At 38.5% G+C, this 22,580-nt stretch overlaps 1 long non-coding RNA gene across 1 annotated transcript in view; it reads right to left on the bottom strand.

The window, feature by feature from the left end:
• The window catches only part of LOC144242665 (uncharacterized), an 84,456-nt gene extending 62,231 nt beyond the window's left edge, over positions 1–22,225 (bottom strand). The window contains exons 1-3 of the long non-coding RNA XR_013338409.1: positions 22,006–22,225; positions 20,356–20,465; positions 2,542–2,643 (exon numbers count right to left, since the gene is read on the bottom strand). This is a non-coding gene — a long non-coding RNA (uncharacterized LOC144242665). The remainder of the gene's footprint in view (positions 1–2,541; positions 2,644–20,355; positions 20,466–22,005) is intronic.
• Positions 22,226–22,580: the final 355 nt, after the last annotated feature.

The following is a 22,580-nucleotide window of genomic DNA, read 5'->3' as shown; positions in this document are numbered from 1 at the left end:
AAGAAACAAGAATATATGAACAGCCAGACAAAAAAGCAAAAATACCTAGAATTCAGTGAACATTCCCTAGGGACTAAGCCCTGTGCTAATGAATTTTCTTGCATTATCTGATTTGATCTATGAACTATTTCCCCCATTTTACATGTGTAAAACCAAAGCTTAGGGAGATCAAATGATAAATTGATTAAAGTAGAATTCAGTTCCAGGCAGCTGGATGACATAATCATTATACTGAATAATGATGTAAATACAATGAAGCTTCTTCACCAAACATCTTGAAATTGTTTTTGTACCATTAAATCTGACATCTTTCTGAATGTTGGAGTACTTGGAAGAAGCTTCCATAAAAGTTGTAGGGTGTTAGGTTATTGACAGTCAAGTAGACACTTAGACTGGACTTTGACATTAAGTAGCAACAAATGGATGAAGTGAGAGTAAGAACAGAACTATTGTCATTGCAGAAGTGGAAAAAGCAAGAGAAGAGTAGAAACAAGAATGTGGCATTTCCATTCAGCACAGAACAGTGTAGCATTTCCATTCACTACAGAGTGCAGCCAGAATACGGAGACCCTAGCTCGAATAAGCATTTAGAGCCAGATCAGGAAGGGCCAGGAATGCCGAGATGAAGAGTTTGGGCTTTGCCATTAAAGAAATGAGGGCCACTGAAGATTTTTAAATATGAAAGTCTAACAGTGGTGTGCCACTGGGGAGATGTGCCTGGAAGGAGAGGATGTCTAGGTTAGCATAATTGACATTGAGCAGGAGCAGCTGTCAGGTGCTTCAGCCTAAAAGCTCATCTTTGGTTTTGCCTACAGAGTTAAGAAAAAGAATCCTTGCTGTCCATGGTTCTATTGCAGCTACAGCCTGAGGCAAGGTTGGAAAAAAAAATAGATGTCAGTCTGGATTGCTTTTGTTGAAAAGCAAAAAAAGAGAGCATAAACTCTGCTCTGCTTTAGCAGTATGGATTTTAGGATTCACATTTCAATGGTTCTCAAGCCTGGCTGCACGTTAACGTTACCTGGGGCACTATTCAAAGGCACAAAAGCTCTGGATCCACTTCTGGAAACTCTGCTTTGATTTCCTGAGGGAGGAGCCCAAGATTGAGAATTTTCAAATCTCCCAGATTATTCTAATGTGCAGCAATGGGTCAAGAACCATAGCTGCAATGGAGGAAGTTAAAATTAGTACTGTGTCCTTCCTTATGGTCTTAAAACAAAATTGCCTTTCCAAATCTGTTGTTTAAACCTGAGCATCCAGCCTCTTATAGCCAGAACATGGTCAAGTATTTTAGAAGATATCTTTGGATGCTTTCTTTTACATTTCTGTATAACTTCACTGCACAGGCCAAGAGAAGGAATGGAAAAACATAAGTGTCCTGTCAGGGCTTATTACTCCACCTCCTCGATTCTACCTGTCTTACATTTCTCAATATATAGGGCAGGAGCTAATCTTACACACAAACTTACCATCCAGACCTACCTTTTTGGCTCATCTTTTTATTTTTCCCTCCACTGACTGTTGACTCATTCACAACTATCATGTTCTTAGCAACTGGTGCCCAATACAAGTCAAACACTCTTTTCTCCAGAAGCCTTTGGTTGAATTATTCTGAAGGGCTCAGCCAAGGCAAGTATCACCTCCTTCACGAGTTTTCACTGGTGGACTCGATCCTGAGATATCATTTTTCCTCACTTATTGGTAGCTATGTCAGAAACAGGGCCTTGAGGCATCAAGCTTTTTGTATGTAAGGCTTTTATCTTTTCCTCCTCAAAATGCAATGCCTTGAGTACCTTTATATCCTGCTCAGAATAGATGCTCCATGTACCTTCCCTAACAGTCTTCTATGATAAACTACTATATTCATCATGCCTTATGTCTTCTTGTGGGTCCTGATGCTCAGAGCGTATAATACTCTCTTACTTTTGTTAATTTTCTGTTTCTCATCTGCTCATTTTAAATAGAATTAGTGATTCATGGACTGTAGCTTTCCTGAGGCAACTTCCACAGGCTCTTGGATTCTTCCTTTTAGGATAGGACCTGGAAACTTAAATGTTTTTACAGCTCCTAGATAGTTTGGATTGTTAGCCAAGTTTGGAAAGAACTTTCTAGAGCAATATTTTAATCTTATAGGGCTATGCATAAGTAATGCATTATTATACTGTGACTCAATACTCCACACACCCATAACTGAAACAAGTATATATCTATCTTTAGTATATGAGGTATTCCTGTATTTTCTATTCTATTCTATTCTATTCTATTCTATTCTATTCTATTCTATTCTATCTATTCATTGAATATGATCTATCTATTCATGATCTTGCAATTCTCTATTGGATTGCAACTATTACTTTCAGAAGTACTCTTCTAAAATCTAGCACAGAGTTACTCACATAAGTATTAAAAATGCTAGTGGTATTGATTTATATACTTTTGTTTTACTTCTAGGGAATGCTTTTTACTTAAAAATCTTTCCTTATCCCATTTTTTTCTCTTTTAAACTAAGTTATGAGTGTGAGCCACTTCCCTGAGGCTACTTACTCCATTCCAGTTCTCTGTTTCTTTAAATCTTCAGAAGTCTTGGTGCTTCCAGGAAGCATTTGTTTGGAGAACCTCAGCTCCAGCCATGGGACAAGCTCCAGCCTAGAAGGACAAGGAAGTGCTTTCATTCAACACCATAAGGACCTTAACAATATCTTGGTTGTGTGTATCATATGTCTTCTTTGGTGGACTTTAGCATTCTGAAGAATACAGACTTTGCCTGCCTCTATCTTTATTTCAAGAAATGGCAATACTGCTGTATACCATTTGTTTGTTCAAGGCATAGTTGTTGAGCGGTTGTCTTGTGCCTCCTCACTTGGTCTATGTGTAATAAAACTTGACATCAATTTATTCAGGCAGAGACCTCTTAATACACCAAGCTGTCACTTATAGCTTCCCAGTTGAGACAAGATGGTTGACACTTGCACCAAAATGGATTGTGTCACCTCTTTTCCAAAGTGAGAAAGGAAGGATGGGATCTAAGCCAAAGGTAATCAGCAATACAGAAACTTATTCATTTCATAATTGCTGATGAGGCCCTAAAAATAACTGACCAGTCAAAAATCACTTATTGCATAAGCAGAGTTATGAACAGCCCTCTCAGTTGTCTCTTCTGTGTTAAGTAGACTTAGAATGGTGCTAAGAGGACCCCTCTGAGCTTGAAGGTCTTTTAGACACTTGGCAAAAGCTTATGCAAACTACCTTACCTTAGCATGCTTGATTTCATATGGATGCTGGTGGATGCTGCCCAGAGAAAATGTCTAGATTAAAAACTTGGTTTATGGGTAATATACTGTACTCAGGATGAAATTCCTAGGGTTAAACTTGGGCTTGCCTTTTTAAATGTTCCATTTTAGCTATTTAGGTTGTGGTAGGCTACATCATGACCAAATTACAAAAATTATGCAGGAAAATAATAATAGTTAAGACAGAACATCTCCATGCAGAAAGCCTGATTTTTTATAAAATGAGATCTAGGTAAATTTATAGGACCATATTTTATATACATTCATAGACACAGAGACATATTCATACATATATAAATACACACATACATTTATAGACTAATATCATTAAAGAGGCCCAAATTCTGTTGGACACGTGTAGTTGTGTAAGGAGAGATAATGAACTCCTCTAAACTGACTATTGATATTTAAGACTGATAACTTCTTTGAATGAATTGGATTAAATAATTGCATGAAGATCATAAGATACAATTTCCTTTTGATTTTTATAAATTTGCTTTACAGATTTCTTTTCATTCATTCAACAATAATTTATTGAGTACTCATGATGTGTCAGGCAAAATGCCAGGTTCCTGACATTAAGAAGCTCTTAATCTAGTCAGAAAGCATGTAAACAAAAAGGTTTTTTGAATGATAAGGTTCAATAGAAAACATAATAAAAGCCTTCTTGGCTAATGTAATTCAAACCTGTATTTTGTATGTTTGTAAAGTTAGTTAAAGAGAAGAACTATAAAAAAATACAAATGCTACAAATGCTATCCATTTTGCTTAAAATCATAATTAACTAGTTTTAATGTAAGTCCAAGGACTTTTTTAATAGGCTCATTAACTGGAGTTTCGTATGGTCGTCCTTACACAAATCGCATCCATAACGCATTGCATACAATTTCTAATTTTATTTTTGTTTAAAGAAGTGAAAAGTTAAAAATATATCAAAAAACCATCTGATTTTGAACACCTCTGGAAATTATATTTTTGCTCTTACTCATAATTTTTCACCCATCCCTAATTGGACTTGCTTTTATCAAGTCTTTCTAAACCAATTAACTTGTTTTTCACGGAAACAATATCTCCTTTTATTTCACACTCCTATCTCATACGTTTAAATAATATATGATTGAATTACATAATTACTATGAAAAGTTGGTCATAAACAAATTTGGGAAGGAATATGGTTGTTTTTTGGGAAGTATGCCATTTGAATGCTGGTAGGAATTAAAGTATGTGATGCACTAGGTAGTATAGGACCATCCTCACACATTCAGTGTAGCCTGTCTGTTGTTGTATAGGAGAAGGAAAACATAAGTTAACATGATAAATTAGTTATTTGAAAAGCTGAGAGAATTCTTAGGATAAGAGGTCCTATAACTGAAAGTCCAGCACAATGGAGCAAGGGCATGGAAGTATCTAACTGGCTGCAGAAGTTAGAGACAGATTCATGGAGGTGATGGTATTAGAACTGGATTTTGAGGCCTGAGTAGAAATTTTCTACATGAAGTAGGGGGTAAGGGATACTTCAGTCCAAGGAAACATCTTGTACAAAGGCAGAGAATCAAGAAGGATGTGCTGTTTGAAGAGGATTTAGAAGTTGGGGCTTAGTGTACATAGGATTCAATGGGCAGAATAGTAAAAGATGAAGGAGTAGGAGGATGGTGTAGATTGTAGAGGAGTATACTAATAATTAGATACTTAAGATATAATTTAGAAAACATGATTTATTAACTTATAAGAGTAAGCAGGGTACTTATTAGGTATATACTAAGTGAATGCAAATGAAAGCAGTGAAGTGCCTGCTACTGTGCATCACTTTTGGCAAAATAACCAAATTAAGAGTAAATGTTGCCTAGAATGTAAAATATATTAAAAATATATTAAAAAATAGAAGTTGTCCTCCAAGTAGAAGGCTTGAAATAATGCTTGTTATATGAAAAAGCCTTGTGTGTCTCAAAACTCAACATTTAAAAAAAAATCCAACTAGAAAATGGGGAAAAACATGCACAGACATTTCAATGAAGAGGATACACAGATGGCAAATAAACACATGAAAAGATGTTCAATATCATCAGCTATTAGAGAAATGCATATTTTTAAAAAATTTTTTTATGTCTTTATTTTGAGAGAGAGACAGAGAGTGACCAGGGGAGGGTCAGAGAGAGAGGGAGATACAGAATCTGAAGCAGGCTCCAGGCTCTGAGCTGTCAGCACAGAGCCCAACGTGGGGCTCGAACCCACAGACTGTGAGATCATGACCTGAGCCGAAGTCAAATGCTTAACCGACAGAGCCACCCAGGCGCCCTGAGAAATGCAAATTTCAACTGCAGTGAGGTACCACTACAATCCTATCAGAATGACTAAAATGAAAAATGATGGTGAGGAAAAATGGTGGTGAGGATGCAGAGAAACTGGATCACTCACACACTGCTGGTGAGAATGTAGAATAATAACAGCTACTTTAGAAAATGGTTTCTTTCAAAACTGAAAAAATCTATTAAATATCCAATTCAGAAATTCCAGTCGAGTATTTACCTCAGAGAAAGGAAGACTTATCTTCATGCAACAATATTATGCAAATGTTTAGAGCATATTTGAGATACTTCCTAACTGGAAAATGGAAATGACCCATGTATCCTTTAATAGGTGCATGGTTAAATAAACTGTGGTAATCCACACCATGGAATACTATTTAGCAATAACAAGGAAAAAACTATTGGTCTATACAAAATGTAGATGAACCTCAAGAAAAGTACTCTGAATAAAAAAAAAATCTCAAAAAGTATAACATGATTCCATTCATGTAACACTCACGCAAAATCATAATTATAGAGATGGAGAACAGATTAGTGGTTTCCAGGGATTAAGGATATTGAGGAGGGCATGTAAAGTGTGGCTTTAAAGGGATAACATCAGAGAAATCCTTGATCATAATGGTACAGCTGAGCATACTGATTGTGGTGACAGTTATGCAAGGCTACAATTTGATATTTCATAGAACGTTACACACACACCTACATAAATTAGTGTAACTATAATTGTTAAGATTTTGATAAACTCAGTGGATTATGCTAATGTCAAATTCCTGGTTTTAATTATGTAGTAGAGTTGTGTAAGATGTTAACATTGAGGGAGCATGAAAGAATGGTACACTAGACTTCCCTTGCACATTTCCTTGCAGATTCCTGTGAATATAGTTATTTCCAAATATTTCAAAAAAGTTTTTTAAAACTCTGTGCATGTGTTATAACTTTGATATGTCCAATCCATTGTGCCAAGTGTCAATGCTCCATGATGTCTGTCACCTGGTAGTAACTCTGTGTTGGTAATTCTTGGCTAGGATGTGGAAAATCTATTCAGTATTAAATAGTTCAAAGCCATAATACATGTCATGGATCCATCTGTTACCTCTAAGTGACAGGTTCTATGATGGCTGGCTTCACAATTCCCTGAATACCTTGTATAACATGGGCCATGGCAAGACAGAATTGTTCATGGGAAATGCATATTGATTATATATATATATATAATACAGTGCTAGCATATAGTGCAATAATGCTAGCATCTAGTGCAATAATGATTTCAATAGTGCAATAATGATTTCAGAAGTAGATTCCAGTGACTGATTCCCTATGTATAACACCCAGTGCTCATTCCAACAAGTGTCTTCCTTACCCATTTAGCCCACCACCTTCCCACAACCCCTCCAGTTTGTTCCCAGTATTTAAGAGTCTCTTATATTTTGTCCCCCTCCCTGTTTTTGAATTATTTTTACTTCCCTTCCCTTATGTTCATCTGCTTTGTATCTTAAACTCCACATATGAGTAAAGTCACATAATACTTACCTTTCTCTGACTTATTTTGGCAAGCATAATACCCTCTAGTTCCATGCACACTGTTGCAAATGGCAAGGTTTCATTCTTTCTGATTGCCTAGTAATACTCCATACTCCATTGTGTGTGTGTGTGTGTGTGTGTGTGTACACTACATCTTCTTTATCCATTCATTTGTTGATGGACATTTGGGCTCTTTCCATATTTTGGTTATTGTCGATAGTGCTGCTATAAACATTGGCGTGCATTTGCCCAACTGAAACAGCATACCTGTATCTCTTGGATAAATGCCTGTAGTGCAATTCCTGGGTTATAGGGTAGTTCTATTTTTAATTTTTTGAGGAACCTCCATACTCTTTTCCAGAGTGGCTCCAGCAGTTTACATTCCCCTCAGCAGTGCAAAAGAGATCTTCTTTCTCTGCATCTTCACCAACATTTGTTGTTGCTTGAGTTATTAATGTTAGCTCTTCTGATAGGTATGAGGTGGTATCTCACTGTGGTTTTAATTTGTATTTCCCTGATGATGAATGATGTTGAACTTTTCATGTGTCTGTTAGCCATCTGGATGTCTTCTTTGGAAAAGTGTTTATTCATGTCTTTTGCCCATTTCTTCAATGGATTATTTGTATTTTGGTTTCTTTTTAAATGTTTTTTATTTATTTTTTGAGAGATACAGGGAGGGACAGAGATAGAGGGAGAGACAGAATCTGAAGACAGGCTCCAGGCTCTGAGCTAGCTATCAGCACAGAGCCCGACACGGGGCTAAAACTCATGAACCATGAGATCATGACCTGACCCAGAGTCAGACACTCAACCGACTAAGCCACCCAGGTGCCCCTGTATTTTGGATTTTGAGTTTGATAACTTCTTTACAGATTTTGGATACTAACCCTTTTTCTGATATATCATTTGCAAATATCTTCTCCCATTCTGTTGGTTGACTTTCAGTTTTGCTGACTGTTTCCTTCATTCTGCAGAAGCTTTTTATCTTGATGAGGTCCCAGTAGTTCATTTTTGCTTTTGTTTCCCTTGCCTCTGGAGACATGTTAAGTAAGAAGTTGCTGCAGCTGAGGTCAAAGAGGTTTTTGCCTGCTTTTTCCTTGAGGATTCTGATGGCTTCCTCTCTTACATTTAGGTCTTTCATCCATTTTGAGTTTATATTTGTGTATGGTGTAAGAAAGTGGTCCTGGTTCATTTTCTGCATGCACACTGATTATATTGAGTGCTATATACCATATGTCCAATCTCAACATATTAATGCATCTTTTCTTTAGGGAAAGGAATATAATACAACACATTCTAAACTAAACAAACTGAAGCCTAGTATCAACAAAGATGCTTCTCTGAACAATATCATAATAAAAGAAATCACTTCCTATGAATATATATGAATTCAAGAAAATTCTAAAGTCATTCCTGGAGTTTCATTCCATATGTAAAGTTAGAGCAATCTTCATTTGCAGGCCTATAAGGTGGGTTTCAGGGTTGTCCTAAAGATGTTATATTTTACCTACCCTCCGCACCCCTCCCGGCTCCTTTAGATGCCTAAACTTTAATAGAAAAGAGATAATACTTTTCCTTTCAGATGCAGGAATCACAGGTTCTGCAAGTCCCTCCAGGGTGGGGGTGGATAAATGATGACTTAAATTTCTTTTAAGAATTAGGTTATTTAATGATTATAGGTTTGATTTAGAGGGGCAAAGTTCACCTGAACAGAGACATGGCCTCTGAAGAAAGAAGTTGACATAGAAAAGAGAGATGGAAAAAAATGGCTCACAGCAGGATTTGGAGATAGAGTTGTTGGGTTTAAATTCAAGCTCTGTTACTTGTTAGCTGCACCGTGTTTCTCCTCTTTAAAACGGGCATATTCATAGGACTAGCTTATGGGATAGCCATGAAGAGTACGAAGGCCCAGAGGCACAGTCATAGGGGCCTACAGTCAACGACAGACCATGGATGGTGGCTGTAGAACTGTCAAACCCCAACTGCACACAGGATGCCTCTCATGTACTTTTTATATTTCCCACCTTGTCTCCCAGTCATGAAGATCTATACAGATTGCCGACCCTGGGCTCTGACAAGTTCCACTTTCAATAAAGAAAGATACAACTCTATCCAATACTTAGAAAAATCTTTCCAACTCACTTATAATTCCCTGAGAAGCAGTAACTCCTTCTTTCAGTTTTGAGTCTCTCTGGCAGGGTTTAGTGTGCCATCTACTGCAAGTGATCAATACATTTTTGTTGACAATCATGAAGAAACTAGAGTATCTTACAGGTTTTTTGAGTGCATGAAACAGAAACCTACTAAAGCCAGGTCAGCAAAAGGATACAGGAAACATGCATAAAATCCAACTGCCAGATATACAGTGGGTTGAATGTCCAGGACCTGGAAAGGAGACAGGCAGCCATTCCTTCTCCATCTCTCTGAGACAGCTTCTCTCTACACTTACATCTTTCATTCTCCTTTCTGCATTAGAACATCTTCCATAAGGCTCTTAGATTCTGCTCCCCCATAATGTGGGCTTGAATGTGGCTTTGGCATCCTGGTACCAACTCCAACTTGGAAGAGTTATAGTTTAGTGCCTGACAACGCCTGACTGGCTCAATCTCCGTTCTCCCGAGAATCTGAGTATGCCTGACCCATCTCATCCAGGTATTCATCTCTTCTTCAATGAACTGTGAAAAGGGAGTGGTCATGTAGTTTGAGTGCTGCTCCCATAGGGACATTGGAATAGCAGCTTCTCAACTAGAAAGGATGGGAAGTGAGAGTGTAAAGGGTATCTGTAGAACATGGACATAAATACTTCATACTCCCCCCCCGCCAGAAATCAAAAGAATTTTTAAATTGGATATGAATACAATTGCTAAGTCATTTCTAGGATAGGTCTTAGATTGATTCAATGTTAGATTCAGGTTATGAGGATTGTCCTCAGGTCTGTAAAGAGTAAATGTTCCTTTGCATTTGTGAATTCAGGGCTAGCAGCAAAAGGCCCTGCTTTAAGCACTTGAACTTAAGATATGCCCTTCATCCTTTGATAATCCAAATGCTTTTGTTACTTTTGCCCCAAATGTCAATGAATGTACACTTTTCCCTGCCACAGGTTAAGACCTCCCTAGTACCCAGGTCTTTCACCTTCTAAGGCACCAAGTGCCTGCAGCTGCCCTAATGCGCCACCGTGTTGTGGATCCTGACTCTTCATCCAATTCCCATGGTCTTGTCTCAGTCTCTGGTGCCTCAGCTGCTCTCTGTAGCACATTAAAGGCTTGCTATCTCTATTAGCCACCAATAACGCACTAATACATTCGTTCTCCTATTACCTCGGACACTAATTTGGTGGAATTGGATAGTGACAGCACATTGATGTTGTTGAAGTTAATGACCCAGCAATTTACAAGATAAGTCACATTAGTAGTCAAATTGATTGTAATCATTGTTTCACTGAGCAGAATCTGCATTAAGTACAGTATGTTGTGCTCTGTCCTTCACCACCCCATTAATGGAGAGAAAGAGGCAATCAAAATCTTAGCCTTTCATACCTTCCCTCAAGTGATTTGTAATGAATATATTAGGACTTCTATCTTCTTTTACATCTTTAACAGAAATATGCTAAGAACACATGGGAAAAATAGAATTCAACTAGGCCACTCAAATAGTTATCGTTATTTATTTCTTCTTTTATTGGATACTTACTAGTTTCTTAGTCTAATGATTTCCTCTGAAGGCTTCAGTAGAAAATAAGACATTGTTTCTGCTGTCAAAGAGCTCACTTTTAAATAAGAATCATGTACCTAATGAAGAGACAGTAGAAGATTCTGAAATTCACAGTGAGTGGAATAATCATTTCTGAGGAGGGAGAGATTGGAATAGATAGGAAGAAGGTCATGCTATAGACAGAATTTCAGATAGGGATGAAAATATTGCTAAGATACCAATGATCAAGTCTTTATCCTTTAATCTGTAGCTAGAAAGTATTATTTAAAATATGCTTACCTTTGTAGTTGTCTAATTTTGGCAGATTAGTGAGTCTTGGTTTCCTCCACTATTAAATGGGAATAATATTGTTAGCTTTATATATCTTTGATAATACAGGAATGATCAAAGAGGACACAAATGAGTCTTCCTGACAAAATGGTGGCATATTGTATTTCAACAGAAGCTCTTTGATTCCATGTGTGATTTAATTTTTAAAGAAAATTAAAAGCCAATTGATGCCAAAATAGAAATAAGGTAAATAGTTAGACTTAAATACATCACTTGGGTTATAAATTCACAAGATGTATTCCTGAAATGATTGCCTCATCTGTGGAATGTGTCTGTGTGCACAAGTGTGCTTATGTATGTGTATATGTATGTGTGTGCATGCATATGGCTGTGGATGCAAATCAGCTCTAAAGGCAATGGAAAGAGAGATATTCTAGCACTGTTTTGACAGTCAGTAGATTAGCATGGTAGGATGTGAGAGGGTAGGGAGGGCTAAGAAACTGTGTGGTACTACCTCTTAAATTTACACATGAAGAAACTGGAACCCAAAGACAGGAATAAATGGATTGCTCCATGACACACCATAAGATAGGCATGAAGTGTGGATTAGAACCCTGGTGAACTCACCTCTAGAAAAATACTCTTTCCACCACTTCAAGATCCTAAGGTGTCTCCTATGAAATATAATATGCATTATATATTCTGGCCTGTTTTCTGAGTAGTTTGTCTCATTTCTTAATCTTCATGTACCCTTTTAAAACCCCTTTGTCTCCTCTGTGTCTTATTCTCACTCATTTATTTCTCTAAAACATGGGAATCTTCCCATATCCTAGTCCCTGCTCATCTGAGCTTGAAGACCTTACTTTCTATGCTAGTTATATTGCCAGCTGCCTTGACTATGGCAGACAAGCATCCTGATCTAGCCTGAGCCCCATTTTGCCACCAGTTCTGATTAGTCTTCAAGTGACTTCCCTGTCATCAGGAACTGTCCAATTACAAAGCACCCCATGTCCTTATAAATTAAAATGATGATGTTTGATGTTTCCTCATTTGAACTTCTGCTTTTGTGCTGTCAGAAACTAGGGCCTGCATAAAACCTCCTTTTGACTGGGATGTCTGCCTGCTTTGCAAGCCCAAGGACCCTTTAATTAATGCCAATGAAAAACTTAAAAGCAAAGGCAGACACAAACAATATCAATAATAATAATAATAATAATAATAAATGGGTTCCTTCTAGTCCAGAGAAGCCAGAAGGAAGGGCATTCAGCAACTTACACTGTGATGTATTGTGGGAATGCAACCGCCCACCCCTGAGCAGCAGCACATACCAATTATAAATATAAAACATGCTTCACTGCCTGCTGCAAAGGCGGCCTGGCAAAATTGAATGGCAAAATTACTGTCCGCCCATGTTATACTTTTCTATAATCTCATCATAATTAAAAGTTGTTGGGATGCTGTGCTTCCCCTAACCCTTTGTTGGTCTCCTTAGAGTATTTTGTGGTTTAGGATTCAAACTGTCAGGATTGGGTTACTGTGGTATAACTGTGACATGAGCCAGAAAGGACCAACAAAGCCATGTTCAAAAATTCTGGCAAGATATAGAAGAAGATGCGCAGGCGGGAAATCAAAGTTCAGAGTGTGTGGGAAAAGGCTTGTCTCCCAGGGAGTCTATCAGGTAATGTGTAAGCATCAGGATAACAGAAATGGGGTCCCTAAGAGTTACAGGATAAAATAGGCAGAGTGACTCATCAGCCTCAGCATTTAGAGACAGAGACGGTTAAATGGGCAAAGACAGAAGCAGGTGCCTAGGAGATTTTAGAGCTTTTGATATATGAAAATAGACTTCAGAGCTGGCACTAGGAAAGTAGGTGTCTAGTAAGAAGAGTACAAGTGCCAATGCCATACTAAGGTATGATAGGCTAAAAATGTTAATACTAGGACACCAGAGTAAGCTGCCTTCTACCAACTAGTGCCATACTTTCTTTCTAATCTAGTGATGAAATAGCTATCTTGAAAATATAATTTGCACTCCCATGTTCACTGAAGAATTATTTACAATAGTCAAGACGTGAAACCAATCTAAGTGTCCACTGATGAGAGAATGGATAAAGAAAGTGTGGTATATATACACAGGTATAAAAATACAGGAATCTTTCCATTTATGAGACATGGATGGAACTTAAGGGCATTATGCTAATTGAATTAAGACAAAGAAAGAAAATACTGTTTGATTTCACTTGTATGTGGAATCTAAAAACACTGAACTCAAAGGAACTGAGAATAGAATGGTTGTTTCCAGGGGCTGAGGGGTTGGGGGAAATGGGGAGACATTGGTCAAGGGTATAAATTTTCAGTTATAAGATGAATATGTTCCAGGAGGTTCTAATGTACAGCATGGGGACTATAATCAATATTTTATTATATACTTGAAGGTTGCTATCACAGAAGAGCTTTGATGTTCTCACCAGAATGGCAACAATAACAAAATGTCAATTATGTGAGGTGAGGGATGTGTTAACTACCTTTATTGTGATAAACATTTTGATATCTATCAATCATATAAATATCTAATCATCACATTGTACACTTTAAATTTACACAATGTTATGTGTCAATTGTACCTCAATAAAGCTGGAAAAAGAAAACATAATCAAACCTGGAAAATAAACCCAGAACACGTACAATGAATGTGTAGCCTCCACACACTGAATCTGATCCTCAATATGTAATCATTAGACCAAAGGAATTAACTGTGCAATATAAATATCTCTGCTAATATTTTATAATTTCTGTGAGAAATTTATTGAAATTTCCCACACCTCTAATGACATACCTGTCAATTTCTCGAGAACTGTAAAATTTTTGCTTCAGATCTTTTTAGGCTGTTTTAGAGAACATGTGTGAATTTAGAATTTGTATATAACTTTCTGGTGAATTAAATATTTTTGAATCTTTTATCATTGAATTGTGACCAACTTTATCTCTAATAATCTTTGTCTTGAAGTCTGTTGACTTCAATATTGTATCAATATTGCTACATCAGCTTTCTTTGGGTTAGAAGCTGCTGGATACATCCCGTTTCCCCCTTATATCATCTTCCAAACTTTCTATATCCTTATTAAGATGTATCTTTTGAAAATATTGTATCAATATTGCTACATCAGCTTTCTTTGGGTTAGTAACTGCTGGATACATCCCCTGTTTCCCCCTTGTATCATCTTCCATACTTTCTATATCTTTATTAAGATGTATCTTTTGAAAATATTCAATAACTAGATTTAGTGTTTATAAAAATAATCCTGGCAATCCTTGCATTTTTGTTGTTGTTGTTGAAGTAGGCTTCCTGCCCAGCACAAAGCCCAATCCGGGGCTTGAACTCATAACCCGGAGATCAAGACCTGAGCTGAAATCAAGAGTCAGATGCTTAACCAACTGAGTCATGCAGGCCCCAATCCTTGCCTTTTAGGAGTTTAGTGCACCTAAATTTATTGTCATTACTGATAAATTTGGACTTATTTATATCATCCGATCATGGCTTCTATTTGTCTTTCCTCTTCTTCAGTTATTCGTCTCTTGCTTTCTGTTGATTTTTCCCCCTTTTCCCCTTTATTAGGTCATTTTTTCATTATACTTATAAACTATTTTTCTGGTGTGTATGCATGTGTATGAATGTATGCATGTGCTTACAGTAACTATTTGAGCATGCATTTGTAACAAAGTCTGATGACTAAAATTTTTGCCCACTTCCTAATTAATACAAGGGTCTCAGAATATTTTAAATATGATCATTCTTCCTGAACGGATCAATAGTCCATTGTTTCATTGTTGTCCAGCATCTTAGTTTTAGCCAGTTTTCCCTCCAAGTAGATATGTTTATTGTATTATAAAGTTAATATTTTGTTTAGATTCTATCCCATATAGTCCCCTCTGTATTCATCAGTGTTTTCTTGCATCTCATCCCTTCCATCAGGGGTAATTTTTTCCTCCTGGCCTGAAATACAGCAAGTTATCTTTTTGGTGCAGCCTAAGAAGTTTTTGTTAGTGAAGAGAGATGAGCCTAGAGTTTCCACTGTTTGACAGTTTTTATACAACAAATTCAATTTCTTTAGTGGAGAGAGATATGCCATCATCGGGTCAATTATTCTAAAAATTCAGTTAGATCAAGTTGGTTGATAATGTTGTTCAGGTCTTCTATATCCTTACTGATTTTCTGCCTGCTTGTTCTACTTGATACTGAGAGAGAAATATTAAACTCTCTAGCTTTAGTTATAGATTCATTTATTTCCTTATGCATGGGAGAAGAACTGGTTTTGTCAGACTTATTTTCTCCATGTCTGATTCACCGTTAGCATTGGGTCTTCTCTTTGTGCCCAAGACTCACAGAGAGAGGGTCACTCTAGATGTTCTCATCCCGGCCCCTCCTCATAAACTACTGTCATTTGTTACTCAGTTCTTGCTAGCCTAGTTTGAGGCAGGGAGAGCAGGTAGGAATTCTCAGTTGTCCTGGAATAGCCTCAGCCTTAGGCAGATGCTTTGTCCCTAGGTGTAATGTGTGGGGTTTTCTCCATGACTCTGCCTCTCTCTCAGTGGTGTGGAACCTCTACTGTTCTGGAAACATGTTTTCTTGTCCCCCCTCTCTTCCCCAAAAATAGAGGTTTTGTTTTTTGGAGGTTTTTTTTGTTTGTTTTTTGTTTTTATGTTATTTTCCCCTAGCTGTGATGAATGTTCACTTATACTTTGAGAGTTACAAGGTCTTATGCTATTCTCCTAGCAGCTTAAGGCTTTTGTTCTGTAGGAAAGACACAGAAACCAAATCCAGGTGGGACTTTTTGCCTTTCCTGCAGTTGGTGCTGCTACCCCTTCCAGGGCTGTACCACATGGGCAAGGGACTTCCTTTACTCTCTTACCATCTTTTTTTCTCCCATCTTTCTTGAGAGCCTCCACTGTGGTCCACGGAAGAAAGCCTGAAAGCAGGGGTGCCTGGGTGCTTCAGTCGGTTAAGTGTCCAACTTTGGCCTCGGTTATGATTTTGCCCTTCCCAAGTTTGAGCCCCNTGGCCCGAAGCAGGTACTCATTTTCTTTCTGTATGTGGCTTCCAGTGTTTCCATATCCTCATGCTATGCCATACTTAGCCTTTTGCAATAGTTACAGATGTTAGCTGAGTACTTCCTACCAGCTTGTATGATGCTCAGCACTTGCCCCAGATGAGTAAGTGATGGTGCCCTGCTCTTCTTGGATACTTTTCCTTTCCATGGGTTTCAGGCTATGCTAGCCCTGAAATCTTGGCTTCAAGATGGCTTCAAGAAAAATTTTATTTTCATATTTTACTCAGCTTTTCTTGTCCTAAAGGTGAGAATGATTTTTTTAAGCTTTCTACATCCTACACAGATGCTAGCTATTTGTTTTTGCTGTTGTCTAGTTTGCTAACCTACTTTTTATGGTCTCCTGTTCCCTGAAGATATTTTCAAAAGCTTTTAATACTTTTTAGACACAGATACAGTAAACATGGTTATTTGATAGTATTTGTGCAATATTTATAAAACATGGCATCTCTGTGACTATATTTTTATTGTCTGTTGTTTCTGCCAGTTTGCAAATACATTCATTTATTTGTATTCCTGTTTATATTGACTGTGGGCTGGTCATTTTCCTTGAAAATTTATTTATAGTGTCTCCCCAGGTTGTAGGATGAAGATACTTTCCTCCAGAAAAAGTTCATATTTATTTCACTACTTTTTAAGGACTAAAATTGACTTGGCATTGGACTGATTCTCTCTCCTTTCTGTCTCTCATTCATTTACCCTCTTTTCTCTGGTTCTCCTTGATCACAGGGCAATTATCCCCCAGTTTTAGGATCGTAAGCTGTCAGGATAAAGATTCGTTCTTTATGAGTCATAAAGACTCATTCATACTGATACATCGAGACATAGGAATATGAGACACTTTTATCAAAACAATAAACTTCTTATGATAAAATATCATACCCTCACTGAATATTATTAAAAGACATAGTCTATGGAAGACTGGGAGACAAAAAGGGTCTCTTCCAAGGGACGCTCCAATCTGTGATATTAACCATCTCTCTTATACAGACAAGTAACAGCTGGCCCAGAAGACCAGTTCCTGCAATATAGGCGATAGACAGAAGACGCCTCAATGCTGGATCAACAACTTGCTAAGTGGCCTAAGAAATGGAGGGTAAAAACCTGTGCAGGGACAGCATTATCACTTTGGGGACTAGGCTGGGAATTTCAATTGGCTGGAATGCATTCTACAGAAAAGGTCATTGAGACTTGGCCTGAGTCCAGCTTCCTAGAGCCAATCAGTGGTTTCCTGGGCTTTTCTGCATGCTGTTTACTGAAGCCTTTTTTCAATAAGCATACTCTCCATATTCTCCACAGGCCTTCAGCAAAGAACAAATGTTGATCTTACAAATTTTTTTTGACATAAAAATCCATACCTCTATAGCTTTCCCTAAAGCAAGACAGAGTTCAGAGTTTATCAAAATCAATAAAATTTAAGGAAAAGAATATCATTACGGCTTGGCAAATCAGGAACATAAATAAGGGTCAGCTTTCCCCATTTCCTACCTTCTAGTAGATGAGAATTTCAAGGACTGAAATTATATTTTTGTTGCTCAGACCTGAAGACTCCAGGATCGGTCTTTGAAATTCACATATTGGCTTTGTTTCAATTTGTTAAAATCATGAAACAAAAGAAGAGATTTTCTCCTGTGTTCCTTCAGGGGACTCTGCCTACTTGTACAGCAACAAACAGCCAAATAGTTCTCAGGAAATTCATCCCTGAAAGCTGTAATGTAACCCTAGCCTCATACTAACCCTGGGCTCCAGGCTTAGATGATAAAAAAAAAAAAAAGCAGTGTAAATATGATTTTTATTTAATCAGAAGGGATTGTTCAGTCTAGAAGGGACTTAGGTAGCTTACCAAATTATGCAAAATGGCAAAAAATAGATTTAAATAAAGAGAAATTAGGTGAGAAATGAGAAAGAAGGAAGTAAATGGATCCAAACACCCCACAATTTTGGCTATACAACAGCATTAGTCCCCCTTAAAAAGGAAAATCTGATGAATTACACAAATTATGTAGTGCCTTATCAAGTAAAATTAGATGAACTGTTAGGGAGACCCAGACCTCTCCTAATAGTAATACTAGCTAGGATTCTCATGGAGCACCATGAAGAAGACTCTTGGTAAAAATAAATAAATAAATAAATAAACAGCACTTTCTCAAAAGCTTTTGCGTGATGACACAGTACATAGTTCTTGGAGACTTTTCTTATGGGTCCCCTCAGCATTGACTGATGACACTATATGAAAGCACAATCTATATATGTAACACCATAGGAAAACAAAAAGTATATAATTCCTGGGAGTCCCAGGAATGTAGGAGTGTTTCTGAGTCTTGGGAGATTATAGAATGAATTCATGAAAGACATGTGCTTGAAGATGGATATTTGGATAAAGGAAATGATGTTGGAAATCAATATCCTATACATATTTGAAGTCTTCTAAATGTATTGAACAAATGATGGCAGATACAGGAAATAAGTTCTCCCAATAACTCTAAGTTCCTTGAGAGCTAGTGTGGTAAGATTTTGTATCTATAACATAGTATCTAGGACATAGTCAATGCTTGATCAATAGGAGTCATTGAATTAAGCCATAGTTAGAGGCAGAAAAGAACATGGCTGGCACAAACAACAGGGAGGAAACTGGCCTGGCTGAAAAGGAGGACTTTTCTTGGAGAAATGTTCAAGCATCTCCTCTTCCAAGAGGCTTTTCTTAACCACACATCTTCAAACTGAGTCAGTTATTTCTTCAAGGAGCTGTCTCTCTGTCTGCCTTGGGCTCCTACAAGGGAATTTCCCCATACATTGTGACTGTTTGCTTACTGTTCTCCTCCACTGCCAGATGAGGAGTTCCCTGGCACAAGGGCTCAGAATTTTACACTGTTGTATCCCAAGTCTAAATACTCAGTGTAGTCAATTGAATTAATAGGAATATTGGGTCTGATCACTGGATAGTCCAAAGGGGTTTGAACTTCATTCCACAGGAACTTTGTTCTACAGAAAAAACAATTAAGTCCCTTGAAAAACTGAGTTAAATAGAAAACTTTTCTAGGAGTATTTGTTGCAAGAATGCAGGCCTGGAACAATGAGGGCCAGAATCATAGTAAACACAAAACTATAACAGTTGTCTCAGCAGGTAATTGTTTATAACCGTATAGCTCATGTAGTTAAAAAAAAAAGCTTGAAAGGAAGTTTTGGTTAAATTATATTTTTTCCTTTCCTTATACACACACACAAGATTATTTTCACCAGTCTAAAATGAATGCTCTTACATGTATTCACATATCTTTAATATCTTTGGGGGAAAACTATAAAAACAGCATTAATAAGGCAGTACTGAAAGCTGCTATGAGGTTTGTCTGTTTTGAAGGGAATAAGGATAAAAGGGAAGTCACATCTCTGAGACACTGAAAAAACTGGACTTTTTCCTACTCCAACACTAGTGCTGGGAAGTCACTTAACATTTCTGTGTCTATTTCCTTATTCATTAAAGGCAGAATGTAAGATGTAAGTTCTATACCTTAGTCATGGGGCCACTGAGGGCAGGAACCTAGTCATATGCCCTGACACTAAGCGCAATGTAGATGATCAATAGATATTTGTCTAAGAATGAATAAATTATATAGTGAATAGTATAAGGTCAGGGGAAGGAATTGACATTATTATAAAAAAATAAAACCATCTATATTTGTGCCATTCCAGTTGGAACTTCAGCTACAAAGAGAAAGGCAGTTTTTGCTAGTGTCCTGGCATTTGCTGGAACATGGTTCATTGTGAGGCAGAGACAGAGGGTACTGGTGATGGAGAAATGGTGAGACAATTTAATCCTTTAGCTGGGTGCCTTGGGAGATGTCTACAGAGCCTGGTCATTTCTGTAGAGGATTCTGGATTCCACCCAGCTTGCCAGAGGCTTCGTGTCAACAGCCAGAATTAATGTGTGTCTAATTTTAACTCAAGTGGAACAGACATTTATTTTGGGAAGACAGGATCTTTTTGAGAATGCCTGCAATTGCCCATGAGCGGGGTCAGAACTGAATTTCTTGATCATCTTCCTTAGCTGGTGGGAAGATTTTATTGAACTTTCACCTGGCTATGATATGATCTCTCCCTCTAACTTTCTAAAGAATGATCAGGAGAATTTATTTTTAACTCCTCAAGATGCCTTACCTGTTGCATACTTCCTGGAGTCCATCTGGTTTACCCTTCGTATATATCTGAAGGAATGTTCTAGCAGTAACCTTTGATGGCATTTCCCCCTGTCCTCCAGGGTACAGCAGCTGTAATGAGAGGAAGGATCACCAGACTGAAGGTTAGAAAGACCAGGAGTCCATTCTCTGATCCTTCACTTATCAGCAGCATAACCTAAGGCACCTCAGGCATGAGACCTGCTAGGAGCCTCCATTTATTCTTTTATAAAATATATATTTATGTAAAATAATATTGCTTTTTTTGACTCCATAAATATGCCTGGAGCTTATGTTGTTCATCTTACACCTAAACCTTTCAAGACATATGTGAATTATTATTCTTGGAACCTCTGAGGCTGATTCCACAGTCATTCTTTAAATCTTTTTATACTGCTTTAAAGAGGGAATTGGGTATGGAAAAAAGAAAGAGATAAAGGAAATTTCCCAAGAATGCCTTCAAAATAGGGTTGCTTCTATTTAGAAGCCAGTGATATCAGTAAAGACCCAAAGTAGGACAGAATTACTCCTTGGCAGGATGCTACTGGCATATTACTCCCAGAAGGATGAGTACAGATGAGTGTTTTCTCAAAACCAAGTGTTATTGTAGAAGTACTTGCAGGGTCATGGGGTAACTTATTCCATTCAAATTAAGAAATGTGTGCTGGAATCTTCTGTATGCCTGAGCATATGGTATATGTTACAAGAATAACTGTAAGAAATGGTCCTTGCTCTGAAGCAGTTCACAGTTTACTGTGGGTATATGATACAGACACAAGAAATATTCAGAGAACAATGCTGAATAGAGTATAATAAAATCTAAGTGGAATGCAACCCAAGTAGGGTGGCAGAAAAAGCAATGGAATGTCTGAAATGTCAGCTCACGTTCTGCTAGCTCTGTCACCTTCACAAAACCATTGGTTTTCCTAGGCCTTATTAGTTCATCTTTTAAATAAAAGATGGGTTAGTGTAGCCATTAAGTGTGGGACCCCAGCAACATGTATAATAGGCACAACCTTGTCAAGTTCCTAAAGCTGCCAACCTCTCTCTCCTCAAGGCCAGGTGGGTGCATGGTTTTCTTCTCATTGATCATTTTGGTCCCTGTCTTCCTTCCCCCCATGGGCCTGGTGGATATTATTCACCTAGCAAACCTTCAATGACAGCTGACAAAGCCTGTCCTCACCAAATACTGAGATGCCTCTAACAGAGAAAGCTCTCCTCAAAAATGGAATGGCCTTGGGGCACCCGGGGCGCTCAGTCGGTTAAGCCTCTGACTTCGGCTCAGGTCATGATCTCACAGTTCGTGGGTTCAAGCCCCCCGTCGGGCTCTGTCCTGACAGCTCAGAGCCTGGAGCCTGCTTCAGATTCTGTGTCTGCCTCTCTCTGCCCCTCCCCATTCATGATCTGTCTCTGTCTCAAAAATAAACTATTAAAAAAAAAAAAAGGGATGGCCTTAGCCTCTATCACTAGCAGGACACTGTGTTTACACCCTAGGATTTGGCTACTGTACCATCTTTATCAAATCCCATGTGGATTCAAGCCAACACCCTGAGTGAACCGACCCCAGCCCAGGGGGCTTAATGAATCAGTGGTAGTAATCATGAGGTTTTTGGTGACAAAAACTGGTACTTACTTTGGGAATCATTCTCTTGATCTTGTTTCCTCCAGCGTGAGTCTCCATTGCTGCCCTGGCTGACGCCTCAGGTGCAGCCACGTAGCAGCCTAACGAACCACCTCCATCTGAGGGGAACCCTTGCTCAGCCCGGGGCGCAAGGAGCAGGGCGTGGTTAGACGAAGAATGGATCACAGGGGCTGGAGAGCTGGAGGAGGTCCCCGAGGAGACGCGACTGGCTCACCGGGGATCTGGAGCCTTGCAAGCTGAGGCTCCTCACCGCCACACCCCATCCGGGACCTGAGAGTGTCTGCTCTGCCCGCCGGCCCTCCGCGGAGCCATCTTCCCGCGCGCAGCCAGGACCGAGCACGTGGTGCTCAGACCCTCTGGACGCATGCGCGTCACGCCCCCTGTGAGCGCCCAGAACTCGCGGTGAGATGTGTGTCCTGCACCTGGAGGAGCGGGTCTCCGCGTGAGTTCCGGGCTCCAGAACCCGCCACCCGCTGAGTCTTCGGGCTCACCCTCTCTCTACGGCCTTCTCGCTCTCCGTCCAAGTGCCAGGATGCAGTTTGAAACCAACACTGAAAGAACACGTG

Source organism: Crocuta crocuta, unplaced genomic scaffold, assembly GCF_008692635.1.
Source record: "Crocuta crocuta isolate KB4526 unplaced genomic scaffold, BGI_CrCroc_1.0 scaffold36, whole genome shotgun sequence".
Classification (NCBI taxonomy): domain Eukaryota; kingdom Metazoa; phylum Chordata; class Mammalia; order Carnivora; family Hyaenidae; genus Crocuta; species Crocuta crocuta.
Note: the sequence above shows the minus strand (reverse complement) of the source record. Positions and strands in the feature narration are given on the sequence as shown.